General features: G+C 41.5%; 1 protein-coding gene across 3 annotated transcripts in view; it reads right to left on the bottom strand.

Moving 5' to 3' along the window:
- The window catches only part of RUBCNL (rubicon like autophagy enhancer), a 73,127-nt gene extending 69,982 nt beyond the window's left edge, over nt 1-3,145 (bottom strand). The window contains exon 1 of one of the 3 annotated variants that reach the window (XM_077158259.1): nt 2,872-3,145. The gene's annotated coding sequence lies outside the window, so the exon portion shown is untranslated. Of the gene's footprint in view, nt 1-547; nt 633-1,138; nt 1,327-2,871 lie in introns of those variants that run through there. The other 2 variants (XM_077158261.1, XM_077158257.1) reach the window with 2 other exon arrangements.
- Between the last annotated feature and the right edge of the window lie 20,440 nt (nt 3,146-23,585).

Raw genomic sequence — 23,585 nt, 5'->3', positions numbered from 1 at the left:
CTTCGGTAAAGGTGCATTAAGTTTCTATTTGTTTGTAGCGTGTGTGGTGGGGGGGATACTTTTCCCCTTCTACTAGCTATTCACGTGTTTGGGTGTGCTGAGGCAGGGGTTCTCCGCGGGCTTCAGCAGTCTATGCGCAAGCATTGGGGGAACCGAGAACCGCCACCGAGCCGGTTACCCAGCGCGAGGGCCCACGCAGGGCAGACTTTGCGCTCACTGGGTGTCGCCCTGAGCCCAAGTGTCCCCAGGTTCCGTGCCTGCGCAATTCGCCGCCCCAGCCGACACAAGGTCGCCCAGGACTCGCAAATTCGACTCCGTAAAACTCGCCTCCCGGGCCGAGGACGCGTCTCCAAGGGCCCCTGAGCCACTGTCGCGACCTACCTTGGGCTCCAGCCGGCCGGGCCCACGCAGCCCCGGCTCCGCGTGGGCCAATCTAGTGCCCCTCCCACACCACCCGCTTCTCCTCCAGCCTCTCCTCCAGCCTCCCCTCCGCCTTCTCCCCACTTTCCCTCCCTTCCGCCCCCCTACCCAGTCCTCCCCGCCTCACCTCCGCGGTGGAAGGCTGCGCCAGGTGAGTGCAGCGCGCCGGCTCCTCGCCCGCGCGATCAGAGGTAACTCCCAGCGGTCTCCCAGCTACGAAGAGGGAGGGAGAAGGAGCCAGGACCCGGGCGCGGCGCCCCGACGCCACCACGCCCCCCTCCTGCCCCCACCCCCGCGGCGGGAGCCACGGTGGCGCGGCGAAGAGCGCCGGGGAAGCGAAGCAACGCCGCCGCCGGGGTCGGGGAGACGCGGGGGATCGGGTCTGGAAGGCACTTGGGACTCTGCGCTCCCAACGCCTCGCTGCCGCGTCCTCTACTCCCCCCATGGCCACGCGGACTGGGGGACGGCTGGGGGAGCAGCTGGGAACCCTTCTTCCTGTCCTCCCTCCCGAAATCCCAGACCCAACCCCCGGCGCTTCCAGGGGTCGAAATAAGGATTTAAAAACAGACCAAGCAGGAAAAGAATCCTCACCCACCGCCAAAGCAGCGGGATTTAGCATTTCGTACAATTGCCTGAAATGAAGAAGGATCCTGGAAGTCATTTGATTTCCTTCAGTCTGCGCTGAAATCAGCCGGCCCCAGCAAGGGCCCAGACTTACCCCGAGTGTGAGCTGCGTCTTTCCGAGCTTGGCTGCCCCGGAGGGAAGCCGGACCCCCTCCGACGACTGTCAGCACTTTTCGAGGCGTCCAACCTAATCGTCACCTCATTTTCTGGCAACGAGAGTTTGTAATCTCACCTCAGGTGTGCTCGGGTGGTCCCGAGCTCTGGGTGGATGCTAGGAAGAAGCTCCCAACCAGACCAGGAAGTTTACACAAAAGAAAAACCTAAGCCCGGGGGTGGGAGGGGGGGAAGAAGGCTGGGGGGCGGGGGGGACTAGCGCACGTAGAGCTTCAGCTCGCTCTGTAGCGTACTAATTTCTCTTGGGAAAAGAATCTGAGTTCCCAGCACTGGGAACGACACGCGGGAGAACCGGTCCAGGCTTCCTTAGAAGAATCCCTTCCGCTCCTTGAAATCAAACTCCTTCCGTGGCTTTGCCCTTTTTTGTTTCCAGGTGGTGGAGCAATGCTACTGGTGTTTTGCGCTTTACTTTGCCGGGTTTCCCTCTTAAACCTCCTGCTCCCTTCCACATCCCTGCAGGGAGCGATTAAGGTGTGGACCCGCTTACCTAGTTGCACCTTCAGATGAAGAAATTGGGAACGAACAGCACAACGTCAGGTGAACACTGGCTACCAATCACACGCTTCGGTTGAGAGAGCCCGATTGTACCCGACGCTAATCCTAACCTGTTTAGACCTGAAAGAACGCTGCTCTTTTGGGGTTCTGCCCCAAGGATTCAGGTTAACTGAAGATCACACTGAGAGGGCCTTACCTTCAACCAAGCTAGAAAGGAAGGGGTGTTTGGGGGGGGGGGGGGGGGGAATGCTAGCAGTAGTTCAGTATCACACTGTGCCAGTGATTTTCCTAATCTACCTTACAGTAATCCTACTAATATCCCGCAGACAACAAATTGTACCCATTTCACTGAAGAGGAAACTTAAGGTTAAGTAACTGGCCCAAGGTCACACAGCTAGAGAGTAACACAGCCGACTTTGAAAGCAACAAAACTTCTTTCCACTTCCCACCTTACCATTCTGCCAGACACAGCAGAATGATTAAATAGAGTAAGCAAGAGCTCTCTTTGGGAAATGTTTTAAATAGCAGAGCTGTCAGGAGGAAGCAAAGAGAAAGACCCTTAAACCAAGGGCAGAAGACATGCAAAAGGAGCTCAGGGGGTGACTCTTCTAGCCACAAAGAACTGTACTCAGAGCGAGGGAAGAAAGATCAGTAAAGCAGTCTTGTAGGGAGGCAAGGAGATTTCGGACCAAGGTGGTGGCATGTGCTCATTTTCCTCTGAAGCCACATTTAAAGCACTTTTACTAAAAGTGCCAGAAGGCGGTAGCCTGATGCTGGGAAGACACTACTAAATTTGAATGTGCATATTGAACATGTAGTCACTGATAAAGGATGTTGGGATTCTAGGAGGCTATCTCTAGAATTAAGAAAGTTCAAGGACAGATCTTCCAGTCAACAATACTCACTGAAAATCTGCTCTATCTGCTCTGGAATCTGGAAGGAGAATTTCCCAAGTGCTAAATGCTGGGGTAGGGATGAGGGCGCTTTTTCCAAGACTGCCCAAGTCACCAGTCAATTCTGAGAAAGTCGCTGAGGATTACAAACTGAGCAGCAGTCAGGAAAAAGCAGAAGCTGGTTTGGGTTCTTTTTTCTCATGGGGTCACAGTGAACCCCAAGACCCACAGCTCACGGGCACAAAGAGTGTCAGGAAGAACTCACCGCTTTAGCATGTAGAATCCTGCCGAGCCCTAGTCTGGTTGCAGCCAGGAAAGCCTCCGGCTGCCTGCCAAAGCAGCCAGGCTTCACCAGAAGTGGTGTATGCCTTGAGCAGAGCTGCGATCCTGTTTTAGAACTTTGCTGATAGAGTCAGCAAAGGGGAAATCAGTGTCTACACAAAACAGGAAGGAAAAGAGATGAACTGCATAAAAGGCTATCACAAGGAGCCCAAAGGCATGGTCACCATGCAGAAGTCCAAGGAAAAAGCTAGGAAAATCCTGCTGGGGAGGGAAGACAAAACATGCTTCAGGCAGGATGAGAAAAAAACAGGGGGGCTGCCTTTGACTTGCCTTCTTTTCTTTGCCTCCTGGCTCCCTGTCTTAAAAATCCATTATCACGATGCAGCACCTCTTTGGAGTAAAAGCCCAAGTGAAAACATCTTAAGAAATGATGCCCTATTTTGCTTTCCTTTAGGAACACCAGAGATTGGCTTTTGGGCCATTGCACTCCCCCACCCCCACACCATCTGGAACGAAGAGTAGTCCTGCTGTTTTTTGTTTCCGCTGGTGGTAAGTGGTGTGGGGTATGTTAGGCTTGGGGTATATTCAAAGGTGCTGTGGCCTGGAAAAGTCTCTTTACCTTTAAGGGATGGAGGAAAACAAAACAAAAGGATTGTGGTTCCAGGCGAAAGTGCTGTTTGCCTGCTAAGAATTCCAGACGCTGCAATCCAGCAGCCTCAGGCAAACCCTCCCCCCAGGATCTGACTTTCCGGGGAACTCAAATAATAAGGGATCAGTGCCCTTTGTCTGACAGATAACAAGAAGTAAATAACCCTTTTTACTTCTTCCTCTCTTTTAATTACAGGGTTTCCATTTTCCTCCTTGAAAATGTCCTTAGCTGGACCTGTTCTGTGGATTATTTTTATGATGAAAAATATGGGGTCTTGCATGAGTCCAGTGGTAAGCAGTAATCTGCCCTCACGACCCAAAATATTAAATTGTTTATATTCTCTCTTACCTACTAGACCGTGGCCCCAGGAGGACTGTTCATTTCTCACTTCCTTTTCCCACATCCCTCCTTCACCCTTGGTCCTAGCCCTATACATTGCATGTTTTAGGTGTTTCACAAATGTTTTTAACTGCTCACGTGGCCTGTGGACTGCAAAAAAGAGGAAGAAATGAAGCTAAAATTACCCCATGCTCGGAAAGTTAATACATCCAAAGTTCAGTCCTCTTGCTCTAGAATTTAAAGCATTTTTAATGTGGTCTCAGCCTAAATTTCAGACTCTTTTCTCACTCCTACTTGCCTTAACCAATTACTCTGGAGCATTCTCCGCAGCCATGCTCAGTAAAATGTGTCAGGAAGAAGAGGAGGCCAGTTCTTCCTGATAGAAACTTAGATTGCCCAAACAAAATCTTGCAAGTTTCTGTCCAGAATCTCCAACACATAGTCCCTGCCTAAGTAAATCTTCAAGGAATATTTCTTAGAAGAATCTTCCCTTAAACCCCCATCCTATCACAGTTGTACTCTCTTAACCTTAGTCCATTTGAGTCTCTCTTACAGTGCAGTATCCACTTGCCACAACGTGAATGAACCTTGAAGACAATATGTTGAAAGAATTAAGCCAGATAGCAAAGGACAAATAGCATACGGTGTCACTTTCAAGAAATAACTAGAATATGCAAATTCATAGATATAGAAAGTAACATATAGGTTACCAGGGGCAGGGGTGGGGGTGAGGAATGAGAAGTAAACACATAATACGTACAGAGTTTCTGTTTGGGGTGATAGAAGAGTTTTAGTAATGGATGGTGGTGATGGTAGCACAATATCATTGAATTGTATGCTTGTAAATGTTTAAAATGGGAAATGTTACGTTATACATATGTTACCACAATAAAAAATTTTTTAAACCATTCAGTGTCCAGCTTGGTAGCCAAATTTAGACAATTCCCCAAGTCATTTCTCCATGAACTGTTTGATAAGAAAATGCTGAGACACTTATGTGTCTGGTATTAATTTTACTCTGGTAAAGAAAAAAAATCCCATCAGCCTATTATTAAAAAATGTTCCTAAATCATATTAAGCTAATATGGTGTCCCACCTGCAAAGAGGTAAGAAATGGAATCTGTCCTGTTGGAGAGCTCCAATCCTCCCTAGGGTTTCTCAAGAACCCTGATACTTATAAATCATCCAGGGAGAGGCTTCTGGACTTTGAGCTAACATGGCCACTGCTGAGGCCCTCATTTTTTTGTTGTTTTGATTTTTATCATGATCATTCTGTTCTACATATTCAGTAATTCATAATATCATCACATAGTTGCATATTCATCATCATGATCATTTCTTAGAACATTTGCATCGATTCAGAAAAAGAAATCAAAAGGCAACAGAAAAAAATTCATACATACCATATCCCTTAACCCTCCCTTTCCTTGATCACTAGCATTTCAATCTAAATTTATTTTAACATTTGTTCCCCCTCTTATTTATTTGTAATCCATATGTTCCACTCGTCTATTGATAAGGTAGATAAAAGGAGCATCAGGCACAAGGTTTTCACAATCACACAGTCACATTGTGAAAGCTTTATCATTATACAATCATCTTCAAGAAACGTGGCTACTGGAACACAGCTCCACATTTTCAGGCAGTTTCCTCCAGCCTCTCCATTACATCTTGAATAACAAGGTGATATCTACTTAATGCGTAAGAATAACCTCCAGGATAAACCTCTCGACTCTGTTTGGAATCTCTCAGCCATTGACACTTTGTCTCATTTCACTCTTCCCCCTTTTGGTCGAGAAGGTTTTCTCAATCCTTTGATGCTGAGTCCCAGCTCATTCTAGGATCTCTGTCCCATGTTGCCAGAAAGGTCCACGCCCCTGGGAGTCATGTCCCACGTAGAGAGGAGGAGGGCGGTGAGTTTGCTTGTTGTGTTGGCTGGAGAGAGAGATGAGGCCCTCATTTTTAAGTTTGTGTTAAGATGGGTCTTGGGAGTTGAATTGTATCACCTTAAACGATATGTTGAAGTCTTAACCCACAGTCCCAGAATGTGACCTTATTTAGAAATAGGATCATTGCTGGTGTAGTTAGTTAAGCTAAGATGAGGTGATACTGGAGTAGAGTGGTCCTTCATCCAGTATGACGGGGGGTTTTATAAGAAGAGGAAAAATGACAAGTATAGACAGAGAGGGAAGATGGTTAAGTGACGATGGAGGCAGAAATTGGTGTGATTTCATAAGCCAAGGAACTCCCAGGCCACCAGAACCTGGAAGAGGCAGCGAAAGGCTCTTTCCAGGACCTTTCAAAAGGATCATGGCTCTGCTTTCAGTCACTCACCATCAACTATGATGGGAGCTGTGGGTTTTCCACATATGTCCTTTATCATGTTGAGGAAATTTCCTTTTATGCCTATTTTTCTAAATGTTTTATCAATAAAGAATGCTGGGTTTTGTTAGAGGCCTTTTCTGTGCAACAAAATGGTCACGTGTTTTCTTCCCCTTCACTTTGTTAATGTGGTGTAATTACATTTATTGATTTTCTTATGTCAAATCACCCTTGTTTACCTGGAATAAAGCCCAGTGACATGGTTTATAATTCTTTGAATTATGCTGGATTCAAGTTGCAGGTATTTTGCTGAGGATTTTTGCATGTATATTCATAAGAGAAACTGCTCTGTAATTTTATTTTCTTATAGTGTCTTTATCTGGCTTTGGTACTTGGGTGACACAGGATTCCCAGAAACAGTTTCGTAGTATTCCCTCCTCTTCAATTTTTTTGGAAGAGTTTGAGCAAGATTGGTATTAATTCTTCTTGAAATGATTGGGAAAATTCACCTGTGAAGCCATTTGGTTCTGGGACCTTATTTGGGGGAAAGTTTTTAATGACCAATTCAATCTCTTTACTTGTTGAGGTCTTCTTTTTCTTCTAGAGTCAGTGTAGGTTGTTTGTGTGTTTCTGAGAATGTACAGATTCTGCCAGTTGCTGAGTATGTCCATTTCAATTAAGCATTCCAAAACTGGGGAAATGACGACAGAATGGGTCCCAGGACCCGCTGTGAAATGGACCTGAGCTAAAACTCCATTGATCACCTGACTTCATAAGCCCCTACTCTGTACCAGAGTGATGTTTTGGGTCTCCTGGAGTTTCAACTTCTAAGCCAGTGCCTAGTATTCCACAAAATATTTGATCATTTCCTTTTCCTCAGTGCACAGTTAGCTTGGTAAAAGGCCATTGGTCTCCTTGGGAAAGGCTGGGAGGAAGATTAACAGTGTAAATTTTGGGTAGTACAACAGGGTCCTTCCCCAAGGGTACCTAGCCTTTCCCTCATTCAAGGGGCTCTGGGTCTGTAGACTTTCCCAACTCTGGGAATTGATTAAGGGGATATGACTCTCTGCTTTGTAATTCAAATTAGACTTCTGTTCACTTGACCTAGAACTGTTCTGCTTCTATAACTCAAACAAAAATTTAGTAGACCGCCCATCTATTTCACTTCTAGATAATGCTCAATCTACTAGCCAGTGCCATAAGTCTCTGCAAGTCAGGTTATTTTGACTGCTGCTTTGAGTCTCCTGTCCATATTATGGTGGCCGTGCCCACTTTGTCTATGGTGATTGATTGTCACCACATGGCTTCTGCCAACTCAGGGTCTGATCATCCCCATTATATTTAAGGATTCCAGCTCAGTGAAAGCAGTTCACACAGTAATATCTGCCTACAAAGAAGGGTGAGTACACAGCTCTTCAGGGAAGATAGTGTTAGTCTCACAAGTTTATTCCTCAAGGTTCTGATAAAAGGTGTGTCATGTGGACGTTCCTGGGGTGTGTGAGCAGTTTTTCCATGGTAAATTCACTCTAACATTCTAGTCTCACTAATCCTCTGGATCTCCTCATCTATAGTATACCAGGGCAGTTCTGGCATTTCCACCTAAGGTAATGTAGGCCACCTTTTGATCATGTTTCAGCCAACTACACAAACCAACTGTTAATGCCCTTTCTAACCTCTCAATCTATAACCCTGAATGCAGAATCTCTGCTTAGTGGGCCCATATGTTAGTTAGCATTCTCTAAAGAAACAGAACCAACAGGAGAGATCTGTAAATATGAGATTTATGAAAGTGTCTCATGCAACTCTGGGAATGAAAGAGTCCAAAATCCATAGGGCAGGCTCTGAAGCTGGCAGCTCTGATGAACGGTCTGGAAGAACTACACAGAGAGGCTCGCTGGCTGAAGAAGCAGTGAAAGAGCCTTCTTACTTAAAAGCCTTCAACTGATTGAATTATCTCAGTATGGGAAACATGCCTTAGTTGATCACAGATTTAATTAGCTATAGATGCAATCAACTGATTGAAGACTTAATACACCAGCCTTCCAGTTTATCAACCAGCCAGGAAATATCCTTGCAGCAATGGTCAGGCCAGTGCTTGCCTGACCAGACAACTGGGCAGCATCACTTGGCCAAATTGACACCAGAACCCAATCATCACAGTCTACCCCTTTCAGTTTGGCAGCTATACACATCACCTTGAAACACATTTAATTTTTAAATAGGACACAATAACAGACATATGTTTCACCTAGCAAAACTCAACTGTCCTACATACAACCAGAAATGCACTACATCTCTCCAGAATAGGGTGCAAGTCCCTAGATAACATTCACTCTTAAATTTCATATCCTACAAGTAAAATGCTATAACATGAACAGTACAATTTATGTCATATGATAAGAGGAAAACAAGACATCTGCTTATGTACAAAGACAAATATGCTCACAACAAAACAGAGTGGAAATATTTGTAGAACCACAGTCCTCATTTCTGTAATGTCACATGGTTGTAGTTCATATGTATCACTACCTTCTTCTACTACCCATTCTATGTTCCATTTACCCTCAGCAAGCACTTCAGCTGGCCATTGTTCTTTGCCAGGTGGAGTAACCTAGACCTTCATTCCTGAAGTTTCTGGGTCATTAATAGTCTTGCCTTGATTGGATTGTTTTCCATTGACTTTAATCACAGGGCATGTAGTACTACAAGACACCCTAAGGAATCTCCTGTATTCCAGCAAAAATCTTCTTTACCTCCATTGCATAATGCAGTCCTATTTCCCTCTGATAGTCAGGATCAATCACCCCAGACAGAACAGTAATTTCTTTCTGTTCTTGTTGATGCAGTAGCATGAGAAGCCCAAAGTGGCCAGGTGGCAGTCTTAATTTCCAGTTCAATTGAATCATTGTCGTGTCTCCTGGAAGGAGCATAGCTCCTTTTGGTTCTAACACTTGTACACCAGCAGAGCTTAAGGTTTCAGGGAGAGGAAGCAAAAAGTTTCCTAGTGGATCACTGAGGTGATAGTGATGCCCCATCACTATCCCATGCTCACCCCTTGATCCCTGGACCGATGCATCCTGGCTATCAGAGAAAGAGCACCTTAGAGTAAAACACAGATTCAGAGAATACACAACCTCTGGAGAATGTTGTCCCAGCTCTGCAAGGTATTGCCACCTAGTTGGCACTGTAATTGAGTCTTCAAAAGGCCATTCCACCATTCTATCAACCCTGCTGCCTCTGGATGATGGGGAACATGGTAAGACCAAAGAATTCCATGAGCATGTGCCCATTCCTGCACTTCACTTGCTGTGAAGCAGTTTCCTTAATCAGGAGCAATGCAGTATGGGATAGCATGGTGGTGGATAAGGCATTCTGTAAGTCCACATATAATAGTATCTGCAGAAGCATTGTGTGCAGGGAATACAAACCCATATGTGGGGTATGTGTCTATTCCAGTTACAATAAATTGCTGCCCTTTCCATGATGGAAGAGGTCTAATTTAATTAACTTGCAACCAGGTAGCAGGCTGATCACCCTGGGGAATGGTGCCATGTCAGGGACTGAGTGTGGGTCTCTACTGCTGGCATATTGGGCACCCAGCAGTGGTCATAGCTAAGTTGGTGTTGGTGAGTGGAAGTCCATGTTGCTGAGCACATGCATAACTTCCTTCCTTACCACCATGCCCACATTGTTCATGAAACCATTGGCTAATGGCAGGAGTAGCTGAGAAATGAGGATGACCTGTATTCAAAGCATGGGTCATCTTATCTTCTTGATTATTAAAACATTCCTCTGTTGAAGTCACCCTTCTGATGAGCATTCATTGAGATGCAAATATTTTCAAGTTCCTTGCCCACTCAGAAAAGTCTAGTCACATAACACTTCCCCAGACCTCTTTGTCACCAGTTTGTCACCAGCACAATCATGCTCCTTCCAAGCCAAAACCATCCATGGTTTACCAATCATGACCATCCAGCCAAAAACAGAGGCAACAGCCCATGGGTCAGTATATAACTGCGCCTCTGGCCAGTTTTCCTTCCAAGCAAAATGAACAACCAGGTGTGCTGCTCAAAGTTCTACCCACTGGAAGGATTCTCCTCATTATTGTCCTTTAAGGACATACCAGAATGGGGTTGTAGTGCTACAGCTGCCCACTTCCGGGTGATCCCTATATATGTGCAAACCAGGCCCAAGTTTTCTCATCCTCAGTCAACTGACTATATGGAACGCCTCAAGAGGCCATAGCTCTGATCCAGGAAAGAGAAGGGAATGTGGTAGGGTGGGGGCCATGGGCATTTGGGCCACTTCCTCATGTAACTTATTTGTGCCTTCAGGATCTGCTTGAGCCCTATATACCATTTCCAGTTTATGATGGAGTGCATGCCCAACTTTATGGTTTGGTGGGTCAAACACCCAGCTCATGATAGGCAACTCAGTAACTTGGTGGCCCATGGTTAAGCGTTCGGTCTCTACTAAGGCCCAGTAGCAGGCTAAAAGGTCTTTCTCAAAAGGAGAGTAATTATCTGCAGCAGATGATAAGGCTTTGCTCCAAAATCCTAAAGGTCTGCATGGTGATTCGCATATAGGAGCCTACTAAAGGCTGCAGATAGCATCCCTATTTGCAACTCACACCTCCAGGACCACTGGATCTGCTGGGTCAAATAGTCTAAGTCGTAGAGAAGCTTGCACAGCAGCCTGGACCTGTCGCAGACCCTCGTCTTGTTCCAGACCCCACTCAAAACCAGCAGGTTTTCTGGTAACTTGGCAAATGGGCCAGAGTAGCACACTCAAAAGAGGAATATGTTGTCTCCAAAATCCAAAGAGGCCAACTAAGCATTATGTCTCCTTTTTGGTCATAGGAGGGCAGATGCCTTCACCTTAAAAGGGATATGTTGACATGCTCCACACAACTGGGCACCTAGAAATGTCACTGAGGTGGAAGCCCCTGTATTTTTTTTTTTGATATAGGTACTATTAAGATATTTATTTTACAGAATAGTAAACAGGTTATCACAGATAGAAATTAGCAGAAACGAGACTTGAACTCAAGTAAATCTGGTACTAGATCACATGCTGTTAATTTTTGTAATCCTGCCTCATGCTAGTAACTCAAATTATTTTTGTTAATTTTTTTATTTTTTTAAATGCCAAAAACCACCAAACAAACACAAACATTTGTAATTTTTGATCATTCCGTTCTACATATATAATCAGTAATTCACAATATCATCACATAGTTGCATATTCATCATCATGATCATTTCTTGGAATATTTGCATCTATTCAAAAAAGAAATAAAAAGAAACCAGAAAAAAATTCATACATACCATACCCCCCACCCCTCCCCCTCCCCGATCACCAGCATTTCACTCTAAATTTATTTTAACATTTGTTCCCCCTATTATTCATCTTTATTCTATATGTTTTACTCGTCTGTCGATATGGTAGATAAAAGGAGCATCAAACACAAGGTTTTCACAATCACACGGTCACATTGTGAAAACTTTATCATTATATAATCATCTTCAAGAAACGTGGCTACTGGAACACAGCTCCACATTTTAAAGCAATTCCCTCCAGCCTCTCTACTACATCTTGACTAACAAGGTGCTATCTATTTAATGCTTAAGAATAACCTCCAGGATAACCTCTCGACTCTGTTTGGAATTTCTCAGCCATTGACACTTATCTTGTCTCATTTCACTCTTCCCCCTTTAGGTCAAGAAGGTTTTCTCAATCCCCTGATGCTGAGTCTCAGCTCATTCTAGGGGTTTTCTCAATCCTTTGATGCTGAGTCTCAGCTCATCCCAGGATTTCTGTCCCACATTGCCAGGAAGGTCCGTGCGAGTCATGTCCACATAGAGAGAGGGAGGGCAATGAGCTTGCTTGTCGTGTTGGCTGGAGAGAGAGGCCACATCTGAGCAACAGAAGAGGTTCTCTTGGGGGTGACTTTTAGGCCTAATTTTAAGTAGGTTTAGCCTATTCTTTGTGGGGTTACTTTTCATATGCACAAACCACAAGGTTGGAGGCTTGGCCTATTCCTATGGTTGTCCCCAATGCTTGTGAGAATATCAAGAATTCTCCACTTGGGGAAGTTGAATTTTCCCCCTTTCTCACCATTCCCCAAAGGGGACTTTGCAAATACTTTTTTATTCACAGTTCAAATCATGCTGGGATTTATAGAGGCATTACTCTGGACAAACCTACAAAATCTCATGCCCTACTCAAGGTTCCATGTACTTATGGTGTTCAATTAAGCTGTCTACATAAGTTATATTAGGAAATGCACTAGTCAAAATATAAATTTTTAAAAATTTTTTATTAATTAAAAAAATATTATAAGAAAGAAACACAAACATTCTTAACATATGCTCATTCTGTTCTACATATCAAAATATAAATTTTGTACCAAATAAACACTTTTTTGCTTTAGTCTCACACATAGGTAAAATTTTAAAATATTAATTACCATCTATTTCCAACACCTTACAGTATTGACTTTCCTTTGTTCTTTCCCATGCAAAAAAAATTTTTTAATTTATACATTTAGTCACTATAATTATACACTCTAGTCATTCCTAGATTATACCGTCTCAGTCTTTATTTTTCCTTCTGATTTCATTTGTGCCTCCAGGACTCCTCCCTTTATCTGTTTTCTGTTTTATTAATAATGGCCATTCTGGTGGGTGTGAGATGATATCTCATTGTGGTTTTGATTTACATTTCCCTAATAGCCAGGGAGGTTGAGCATCTTTTCATGTGCCTTTTGGCCATTTGTATTTCCTCTTCTGAGAAGTGTCTGTTCATGTCTTTTGCCCATTCTGTAATTGGGTTGTTTGACTTTTTGTTGTTGAGTTGAATAATCTCTTTGTATATTCTGGATACTACATCTTTATCTGATATATCATTTCCAAATATTGTCTCCCATTGTGTAGGCTGTCTCACATTCAGCTTCATTCAGTGTTCTAATATTATTGTTTTACAATTAGGTAATATTGTGCTATCCATTTCTGAATTTTTACTCTCAGTCCTGTTGCACAATCCTCATCCCTTCAACTCCAGTTACCCAATATCTACCCTATTTCTATCTCCTGATGGTCTCTGTTACTAATGAAACTCTCCAAGTTCATTTACTAAGTCAGTTCATACCAGTGAGACCATACAGTATTTGTCATTTTGTTTCTGGCTAATCTCACTCAGAATAATGTACAGAAGGTCCATCCATGTTGTTACATACTTCATAGCTTTATTTTGTCTTACAATTGTATAATATTCCATCGTGTATCAGAGCTTTATTAGCCTCTTCCCTATTGATGTACATTTCTATCTCTTGGCAATTGCAAATAATGCTGCTATAAACACTGGTGTGCAAATGTCCATTTGTGTTCTTGCCCTCATGTCCTCTGAGTAGATACTTAGCAATGGTATTGCCAGGTCATATAGCAATTCTATATTTAGCTTCCTGAGGAACCGCGACACTGCCTTTCACAGCAGTTGTACCATTTGACATTTCCACCAACAGTGGATAAGCGTACCTCTTTCTCCATATCCTCTCCAGCACTTGTAGTTTTCTGTTTTATTGATAACGGCCATTCTGGTGGGTGTGAGATGATATCTCATTGTGGTTTTGATTTGCATTTCCCTAATAACCAGGGAAGTTTAGCATCTTTTCATGTGCCTTTTGGCCATTTGTATTTCCTCTTCTGAGACATATCTGTTCATGTCTCTTGCCCATTCTGTAATTGGGTTGTTTGTCTTTTTGTTGTTGAGTTGAACCATCTCTTTATATATTCTGGATACTAGACCTTTATCTGATATGTCATTTCCAAATATTGTCTCCCATTGTGTAGGCTGTCTTTTTACTTTCTTGATGAAGATCTTTGATGTGCAAAAGTGTTTAATTTTGAGGAGTTCCATTTCTTTCTTTCTTTCTTCAATGCTCATTCGTTGGGTGTAAGATCTAGGAAACTGCCTCCTATTATAAGGTTAATAAGATAGTTCCCTACATTTTCTTCTAAAAGTTTTATGGTCTTAGATCTAATGTTTAGGTCTTTGATCCATTTTGAGTTCATTTTTTGTATATGGTGTGAGATATGGATCCTCTTTCATTCTTTTGCATATGGATATCCAGTTCTCTAGGCACCATTTATTGAAGAGACTGTTCTGTTCCAGGTGAGTTGGCTTGACTGCCTTATCAAAGATCAATTGTCCATAGATGAGATGGTCTATATCTGAACACTCTATTCAATTCCATTGGTCAGTGTATCTATCTTTATGTCAGGACCATGCAGTTTTGATCACTGTGCTTCATAATATGCCTTAAAGTCAGGTAGTATGAGACCTTCAACTTCATTTTTCTTTCTCAGGATATTTTTAGTTATTCGGGGCAGCCTGCCTTTCAAGATAAATTTGGTTATTGGTTTTTCTATTTCTGAAAAGTAAGTTTTTGGGATTTAAATTGGTATTACTTTGAATCTGTAGATCAATTTAGGTACAATTGCCATCTTAACTAAATTTAGTCTTCCAACCCATGAACATGGGATAACTTTCAATTTATTTAGGTCTTCTGTGATTTCTTTTAACAATTCCTTGTAGTTTTCTTTGTATAGGTCTTTTGTATCTTTAGTTAAATTTATTCCTAAATATTTTATTCTTTTGGTTGCAATTGTAAATGGAATTCATTTATTGATTTCCCTCTCAGATTGTTCATTACTAGTGTATAGAAATACTACAGAACTTTTGAGAGCTGATCTTGTAACCTGCCACTTTGCTGTTCTCATTTACTAGCTCTAGTAGTTTTGCTGGGGATTTTTCAGGGTTTTCGACCTATAGTATCATATCATCTGCAAACAGTGAAAGTTTTATTTCTTCCTTTCCAATTTTCATTCTTTGTATTTCTTTTTCTTGTCTAATCGCTCTGGCTAGAACTTACAACACAATGTTGAATAACAGTGGTGATGGTGGATATCCTTGTCTTGTTCCTGATCTTAGGGGGAAAGTTTTAAGTTTTCCCCATTGAGGATGATGTTAGCTGTGGGTTTTTCATATATTCCCTTTATCATTTTAAGGAAGTTCCCTTCTATTTCTATCCTTTGAAGTGTTTTCAACAGGAAAAGATGTTGAATTTTGTCAAATGCCTTTTCTGCATCAATTGAGATGATCATGTGGTTTTCTGCTTTGATTTGTTGATATGGTGTATTACATTAATTGATTTTCTTATGTTGAACCATCCTTGCATACCTGGGATGCATCCTATTTGGTCATGGTGTATAATTATAATTCTTTTAATGTGTTGCTGGATTCGATATGCTAGAATTTTGTTGAGGATTTTTGACAGGTTTATTAGAGCGATTCATTATATTCATTAGAGAAATTGGTCTGTGGCTTTCTTTCCTTGTAATATCTTTGTCTAGCTTTGATATGAGGGTGATGTTGGCTTTCTGGAATGAGTTAGGTAGCTTTCTCTCCTTTTCAACTTTTTTGAAGAGTTTGAGCAGATTTGGTACTAATTCTTTCTGGAAAGTTTGGTAGAATTCACATGTGAACCCATCTGGTCCTGGACTTTCTTTTTTGGGAGGCTCTTAATGATTCTATTTCTTCACTTGTGATTGGTTTTTTGTGGTCGTCTATTTCTTCTCGCATCAAAGTTTGTTGTTCATGCCTTTCTAGAAAGTTGTCCATTTCCCCTACATTGTCCTATTTATTAGAGTAAAGTTGTTCATAGTATCCTGTCATTACTTCCTTTATTTCTGTGGGGTCAGTGGTTATGTGTCCTCATCCATTTCTGATCTTATTTATTTGCATCCTCTCTCTTCCTTTTTTGCCATCTTGCTAAGGGTCCATCAATCTTATTGATTTTCTCATAGAACCAACTTCTGCTTTTGTTGATTTTCTCAATTGTTTTCATGTTCTCAATTTCATTTATTTCTGCTCTAATCTTCATTATTTCTTTCCTTTTGCTTGCTTTGGGGTTAGTTTGCTGTTCTTTCTCTAGTTCTTCCAAGTGGACAGTTAATTCCTCAATTTTTGCTCTTTCTTCTTTTTTGATATAGGCATTTAGGGCAATAAATTTCCCTATTAGCACTGCCTTTTCGACATCCCATAAGTTTTATATGTTGTGTTTTTATTTTCATTTGCTTCGAGATATTTACTGATTCCTCTTGTAATTTCTTCCTTGACCCACTGGTTGTTTAAGAGTGTGTTGTGAGCCTCCACATATTTGTGAATTTTCTAGCACTCTGCTATTTGATTTCCAACTTCATTCCTTTATGATCTGAGAAAGTGTTTTGTATGATTCAGTCTTTCTAAATTTATTGAGACATGCTTTGTGACCCAGCATATGGTCTATCCTTGAGAATGATCCATGAGCACTTGAGAAAAAGGTGTATCCTGCTGTTGTTGGGTGTAATGTTCTATAAATGTCTGTTAAGTCTAGCTCTTTATTGTAATATTCAAATTCTCTGTTTCTTTATTGATCCTCTGTCTAGATGTTCTGTCCGTTGATGAGAGTGGTGAATTGAAGTCTCCAATTATTATGGTAGATGTGTCTATCTCTCTTTTCATTGTTTGCCACATGTATTTTGGAGCATTCTGGCTCGATGCACAAATATTTATGATTGTTATGTCTTCGTGCTGAATTGCTCCTTTTATTAATACATAGTGTCCTTCTTTGTCTCTTTTAACTGTTTTACATTTGAAATCTAATTTGTTGGATATTAGTATAGCTACTCCTGTTCTTTTCTGATTGTTATTTGCATGAAATATCTTTTCCCAATCTTGCACTTTCAACCTATGTTTATCCTTGGCTCTAAGATGTGTTCCCTGTAGACAGCATATAGATTGATCCTGTTTTGTAATCCATTCTGCCAGTCCATGTCTTTTGATTGGGAAGTTTAATTCATCAACATTTAGTGTTATTATTGTATGGGTAGGACTTTCTTCTACCATTTTGCCTTTTGGATTTTATATGTCATATCTAATTTTTCTTCTTTTTACCTTTACTGATAGTCTTCTTTTCTACACACTTCTCCACACCTCCCTCTTCTGTCTTTTCGTATCTGTCTGTAGTGCTCCCTTTAGTATTTCTTGCAGAACCAGTCTCTTGGTCACAAATTCTACCAGTGATTTTTTTGCCTAAAAATGTTTTAATTTCTCACTCATTTTTAAAGGACAATTTTGTGGGATATAGAATTCTTGGTTGGCAATTTTTCCCTTTTAGTAATTTGAATATATCAACCCACTGTCTTCTCACCTCCATGGTTTATGCTGAGAAATCTACACATAGTCTTATTGGCCTTTCTTTGTACATGATGGATTGCTTTTCTCTTGCTGTTTTCAAGATTCTCTCTTTCTCTTTGACCTCTGACATTCTGATTAGTAAATGTCTTAGAGTATGTCTATTTGGATCTATTCTCTTTGGTGTACGCTGCACTTCTTGGATCTGTAATTTTAAGTCTTGCATAAGAGTTGGGAAATTTTCAGTGATACTTTCCTCCATTAGTTTTTCTCCTCCTTTTCCCTTCTCTTCTCCTTTTGGGACACCCAAAACATGTATATTTGTTCATTTCATATTGTCATTCAATTTGCCCTGCTCATATTTTTCCTTTTTTTCCCTATTTGTTCTTTTGCTTGCTGGATTTCCATTGTTCCATCCTCCAGTTCACTAATCCTGTCTTTTGCCTCTCAAAATCTAACATTGTAGGCTTCCATTGTTTTTTCATCTCTTCTACTGTGCTGTTCATTCCCATAGTTCTTTGATTTGTTTTTTCAGACTTTCCATTTCTTCTTTTTGTTCATTCCTTGCCTTCCTTATATACTCCATGAATTCATTGATTTGTTTTTTGATGAGGTTTTTCATGTCTGTTTGTATATTCTGAATTAATTGTTTCAACTCCTGTATCTCATTTGAATTGTTGGCTTGTTCCTTTGTCTGGACCATATCTTCAATTTTCTTAGTGTGATTTGTTATTTTTTGCTGGCATCTAGGCATTTAATTAACTTAACTAGTTTATTCTGGAGGTTGCTTCACTTCTTTTACCTAGGGTTTTCTTGCTAGAAGATTTGTTGTCTATTTGTTCTTTGACATTCAGTTCAGCTTTTTCTGGACCTCTAGCTTAGGTTTTGTTGAACAGAGGAGAATTTTTCAGTCCTTTTTTCTTGTTTCTTACCCTGCCAGTATGGTGCCTTTTTCTCCCCACACTTGAGAAGGTCTACTTAGGTATTAGACTCCAGCCAGATTTTCCTGGACCAAACTGGCCTCCTGTCAGGAGGAAAGATTCACCTGCATCAGTTTACCCTAAGGGTAAGACCCAGCATGTTGAAAGATTTTCCTGTGAAGTCTCTGGGCTCTGTTTTTCTTATCCTGCCCAGTATGTGGTACATGTCTGCCTGCAGGTTCCACCAGCATAAGATGATGCAATACCTTTATATTTGGCAGACTCTCCCTGCTGGGGGAGTGGTGGAGACAGAGGATAGGTTGTAGGCTGGTTTCAATGGCTTCAAATTACCAAGCCCTGGTGTCTGAATTCCTTGAGGGAGGGATTCCACCTGAGTTGGGCCTCACCCCTCCCCTGGGGAAGGTACAGGCTCCAGGCAAGCCCTCAAAAGAGCTTGTTTCTGCCTATGCCTGGGGCAGTTGCAGTCTGAGAAGCCCTGCTGCTGTATCCAAGGGTAGCCAAGCCTCCATAGAAACACAGCCACAAAAACCTCTGTTTCTTTTTTTTTCTTTTTCTGTCAGCCCTGAGTCCTTGGCACTGGGGCAAATATCAGCAACCTCTGCTTTGACCAGGTCACCTGAGCTGGGGGCCTACTTTTAATAGTCAGAATTTGTGAATTAATTCCACACTTGAAGCTTAGTTGCACTCAGCCCCTGCTGCTGGTAAGATCTCTTTCCTTTCCCCTCTGGGAAGCAGCCTGTGGGGGATGGGCACTGGCTGCCATGACCTGGGGGGTTCGCAGCCGGTCCAGCTGGTCCAGACTGGGGTATTTTGTGCGTCTGGTCACTGATGTGGGTCCAGGAGTTGTTCTGTACTGTTTCTGGTTATTTAGTAGCTGTTCTGGAGGATGAACTAAATCCCACACCTCAGGAAGCCACTATCTTGGCTGTCACTCCTAGTAACTCCAGCCCCTGTATTTTTGTTGGATTTACCTCCCATCGCCTAACCCCCAAGTGCCTTACCAATAAATCTAGAGTTGTTGCTACTTCTTGCTAACTAGGTCTAATCAGCATGATATCATCAATATAATGGCCCAGTATGATGTCTTGTTGAAGGGAGAAATAATCAAGTCCCTGCAGACAACATTGTGATATAGGGCTGGAGATCTGATATAACTCTGAGGTGGGACAGTGAAGGTACACTGCTTGCTTGCCAGCCAAAAGCAAAGTGTTTCTGATGGTCATTACTGACAGCTATTGAGACAAAAACCTTTGCCAGAGCAATAGCTGCATACCAGGTACCAGGCAAAGTGTTGATTTGCTCCAGCAATGATACTACATCTGGAACAGCAGCTGCAATTTGAGTCACCACCTGGTTAAATTAGCAATAATCCACAGTCATCCATGAAGATCTATTTTCTGCACCAGATAGGAGAATTGGGTGGCCAAGATGGCGGCTCAGCAATTTGCGTGTTTTAGTTCGTCCCCCAGAACAACTACTAAAAGACCAGAAACAGTACAGAACAGCTCCTGGAGCCACATCAGTGGCCGGACACACAGTGTACCCCAGTCTGGACCAGCTGGACTGCCTGTGAGCCTCCCTAGAACCATGAGTTCCCCAAGCTGCCATGGCCAGCACCACTCCCCCACAGGCTGCTCCCCAGAGGGAAGAGGAAAGAGACTTTAACAGCAGCAGGGGCTGGGTCCAACTAAACGCCAATTGTGGCATTAATTAACAAATTCTGACTACTAAAAATAGGCCTTTTTTTTTAGCTCAGGTGAACCTGGTCAAAGCGGAGGTCACTCATTGGGCTAAAGGAAAAATAAAAAAAGAAAAGAAAGAGAGATTTTTTGTGGCTGTGTTTCTACAAAGGCTTGACTGCCTCTGGGTTCAGCGGCAGGAATTCTCAGGCTGCAACTGCCCCAGGCATAGGCAGAAACAAGCTCCTTTCAGGGCTTATCTTTAGCCTCTGCCTTCCCTAAGGGAGCAGTAAGCCCAACTCAGGTGGAATCCCTCCCTCAACGAATTCAGACCCCAGGGCTTGGTAATTTGAAGCCATTAAAACCAGCCTACAACCTCTCCTCTGTCTCCACCACACCCCCAGCACGGAGAGTCTGCCAAAGTTAAAGGTGCCACATCATCTTATGCTGGTAGGACCCACAGGCAGACAAGCACCAAATACTGGGCAGGATAAAAAAAAAAGCAGAGTTCAGAGACTTCACAGGAAAATCTTTTAACCTGCTGGGTCTCACCCTCAGGGAAAACTGATGCAGGTGACTCCTTCACCCCGCTAGGAGGCCAGTTTAGTCTGGGAAAACCCAGCTGGGGTATATAATATCTATGTAGACACTCCTAAGGGGCGGGGGAGAAAGGCACCATACAAGCAGGGTAAGAAACAAGAAAACAAGAATTGAAAAATTCTCCTCTGTTCAACAAAACCTAAGCTAGAGGTCCAGAAAAAGCTGAACTTAATGTCAAAGAACAGATAGACAACAAATTCATCCAGCAAGAAAACCCTAGGTAAGAGAAGTGAAAGCAATCTCCAGAATAAACTAATTAAGGTAATTAAATGTCTAGATGCCAGGAAAAAATAACACATCACACCAGGATAATTGAAGATATGGCCCAGTCAAAGGAACAATCCAACAGTTCAAATGAGATACAACAGCTGAAACAATTAATTCAGAATATCCGAAAAGACATGGAAAACCACATCAAAAACCAAATCAATGAACAGAGGGAGGATATGAAAAAGGCAAGGAATGAACAAAAAGAAGAAATGGAAAGTCTGAAAAAACAAATCAAAGAACGTATGGGAATGAGAGGCACAGTAGAAGAGATGAAAAAAAAAAACAATGGAAACCTACAATGGTAGATTTCGAGGAACAGAAGATAGGATTAGTGAACTGGAAGGTGGAACACCTGAAATATGACAAGAAACAGAAACCATAGGGGAAAAAATGGAAAAATATGATCAAGGACTCAGGGAATTGAATGATAATATGAAGCGCACAAACATATGTGTTGTGGGTGTCCCAGAAGGAGAAGAGAAGGGAAAAGGAGGAGAAAAACTAATGGAGGAGATCATCACTGAAAATTTCCAAACTCCTATGAAAGACTTAAAATTACAGATCCAAGAAGTGCAGCATACCCCAAAGAGAATGGATCCAAATAGACGTACTCCAAGACACTTACTAATCAGAATGTCAGAAGTCAAAGAGAAAGAGAGAATCTTGAAAGCAGCAACAGAAAAGCAATCCATCACATACAAGGGAAACCCAATAAGACTATGCGTAGATTTTTCAGCAGAAACCATGGAGGCAAGAAGACAGTGGGATCATATATTTAAATTACTAAAAGAGAAAAAATGCCAACCAAGAATTCTATACCCAGCAAAATTGTCCTTCAAAAATGAGTGAGAAATTAAAACATTTTCAGACAAAAAATCACTGAGAGAATTTGTGACCAAAACACTGGCTCTGCAAGAAATACTAAAGGGAGCACTAGAGACAGATATGAAAACACAAAAGAAAGAGGTGTGGAGAAGAGTTTAGAAAGAAGGAAAATTAGATATGACATATAAAATCCAAAAGGCAAAATGGTAGAAGAAAGTACTACTCGTACAGTAATAACACTAAATGTTAATGGATTAACTTCCTAATCAAAAGACATGGACTGGCAGAATGCATTAAAAAACAGGACCCATCTATATGCTGTCTACCCGAAATACATCTTAGACCCAAAGATAAACATAAGTTGAAAGTGAAAGTTTGGGAAAAGATATTTCATGCAAATAACAATCAGAAAAGGGCAGGAGTAGTTATACTAATATCCAACAAATTAGACTTCAAATGTAAAACAGTTAAAAGAAACAAATAAGGATACTGTGTATTATTAAAAGGAACAATTCAGGACGAAGACATAACAATCATAAATATTTGTGCACTGAGCCAGAATGCTCCAAAATACATGTGGCAAACACTGAAAAGAGAGATAGACACATCTACCATAATAGTTGGAGACTTCAATTCACCACTCTCATCAACGGACAGACCATCTAGATAGAAGAACAATAAAGAAACAGAGAATTTGAATATTACAATAAAGAACTAGACTTAACAGACATTTATAGAACATTACACCCCACAACAGTAGGATACACATTTTTCACAAGTTCTCATGGATCATTCTCAAAGATAGACCATATGTTGGGTCACAAAACATATCTCAATAAATTTAGAAAGATTGAAATCATACAACACTTTCTCAGATCATAAAAGAATGAAGTTGGAAATCAATAATAGCAGAGTGCTAGAAAATTCACAAATATGTGGAGGCTCAACAACACACTCTAAACAACCAGTGGGTCAAGGAAGAGATTACAAGAGAAATTAGTAAATATCTTGAGTCAAATGAAAATGAAAACACAACATATAAAAACTTATGGGATGCAGCAAAGGCAGTGCTAAAAGGGAAATTTATTGCCCTCATTGCCTATATCAAAAAAGATGAAGGGCAAAAATTGAGGAATTAACTGTCCACTTGGAAGAACTAGAGAAAGAACAGCAAACTAACCCCAAATCAAGCAAAAGGAAAGAAATAATGAAGATTAGAGCAGAAATAAATGAAATTGAGAACATGAAAACAATTGAGAAAATCAACAAAAGCAGAAGCTTGTCCTATGAGAAAATCAATAAGATTGATGGACCCTTAGCAAGATGACAAAAAAGGAAGAGAGAGGATGCAAATAAATAAGATCAGAAATGGATGAGGACACATAACCACTGACCCCACAGAAATAAAGGAAGTAATGACAGGATACTATGAACAACTTTATGCTAATAAATACAACAATGTAGATGAAATGGACAACTTTCTAGAAAGGCATGAACAACCAACTATGACCCGAGAAGAAATAGATGACTTCAACAAAGCAATCACAAGTAAAGAAATTAAATCAGGCATTAAGAAGCTTCCCAAAAAGAAAAGTTCAGGACCAGATTGGTTCACATGTGAATTCTACCAAACATTCCAGAAAGAATTAGTACCAATCCTTCTCAAACTCTTCAAAAAAATTGAAAGGAAGGGAAAGCTACCTAACTCATTCTATGAAGTCAGCATCACCCTCATACCAAAGCCAGACAAAGATATTACAAAAAAAGAAAACTACAGACCAATCTCTCTAATGAATATAGATGCAAAAATCCTCAACAAAATTCTAGCATATCAAAT

This window comes from Tamandua tetradactyla, chromosome 4 (genome assembly GCF_023851605.1).
Source record: "Tamandua tetradactyla isolate mTamTet1 chromosome 4, mTamTet1.pri, whole genome shotgun sequence".
In the NCBI taxonomy this organism is placed as follows: Eukaryota; Metazoa; Chordata; class Mammalia; order Pilosa; family Myrmecophagidae; genus Tamandua; species Tamandua tetradactyla.
This window is presented reverse-complemented; position numbering and strand designations above follow the sequence as displayed.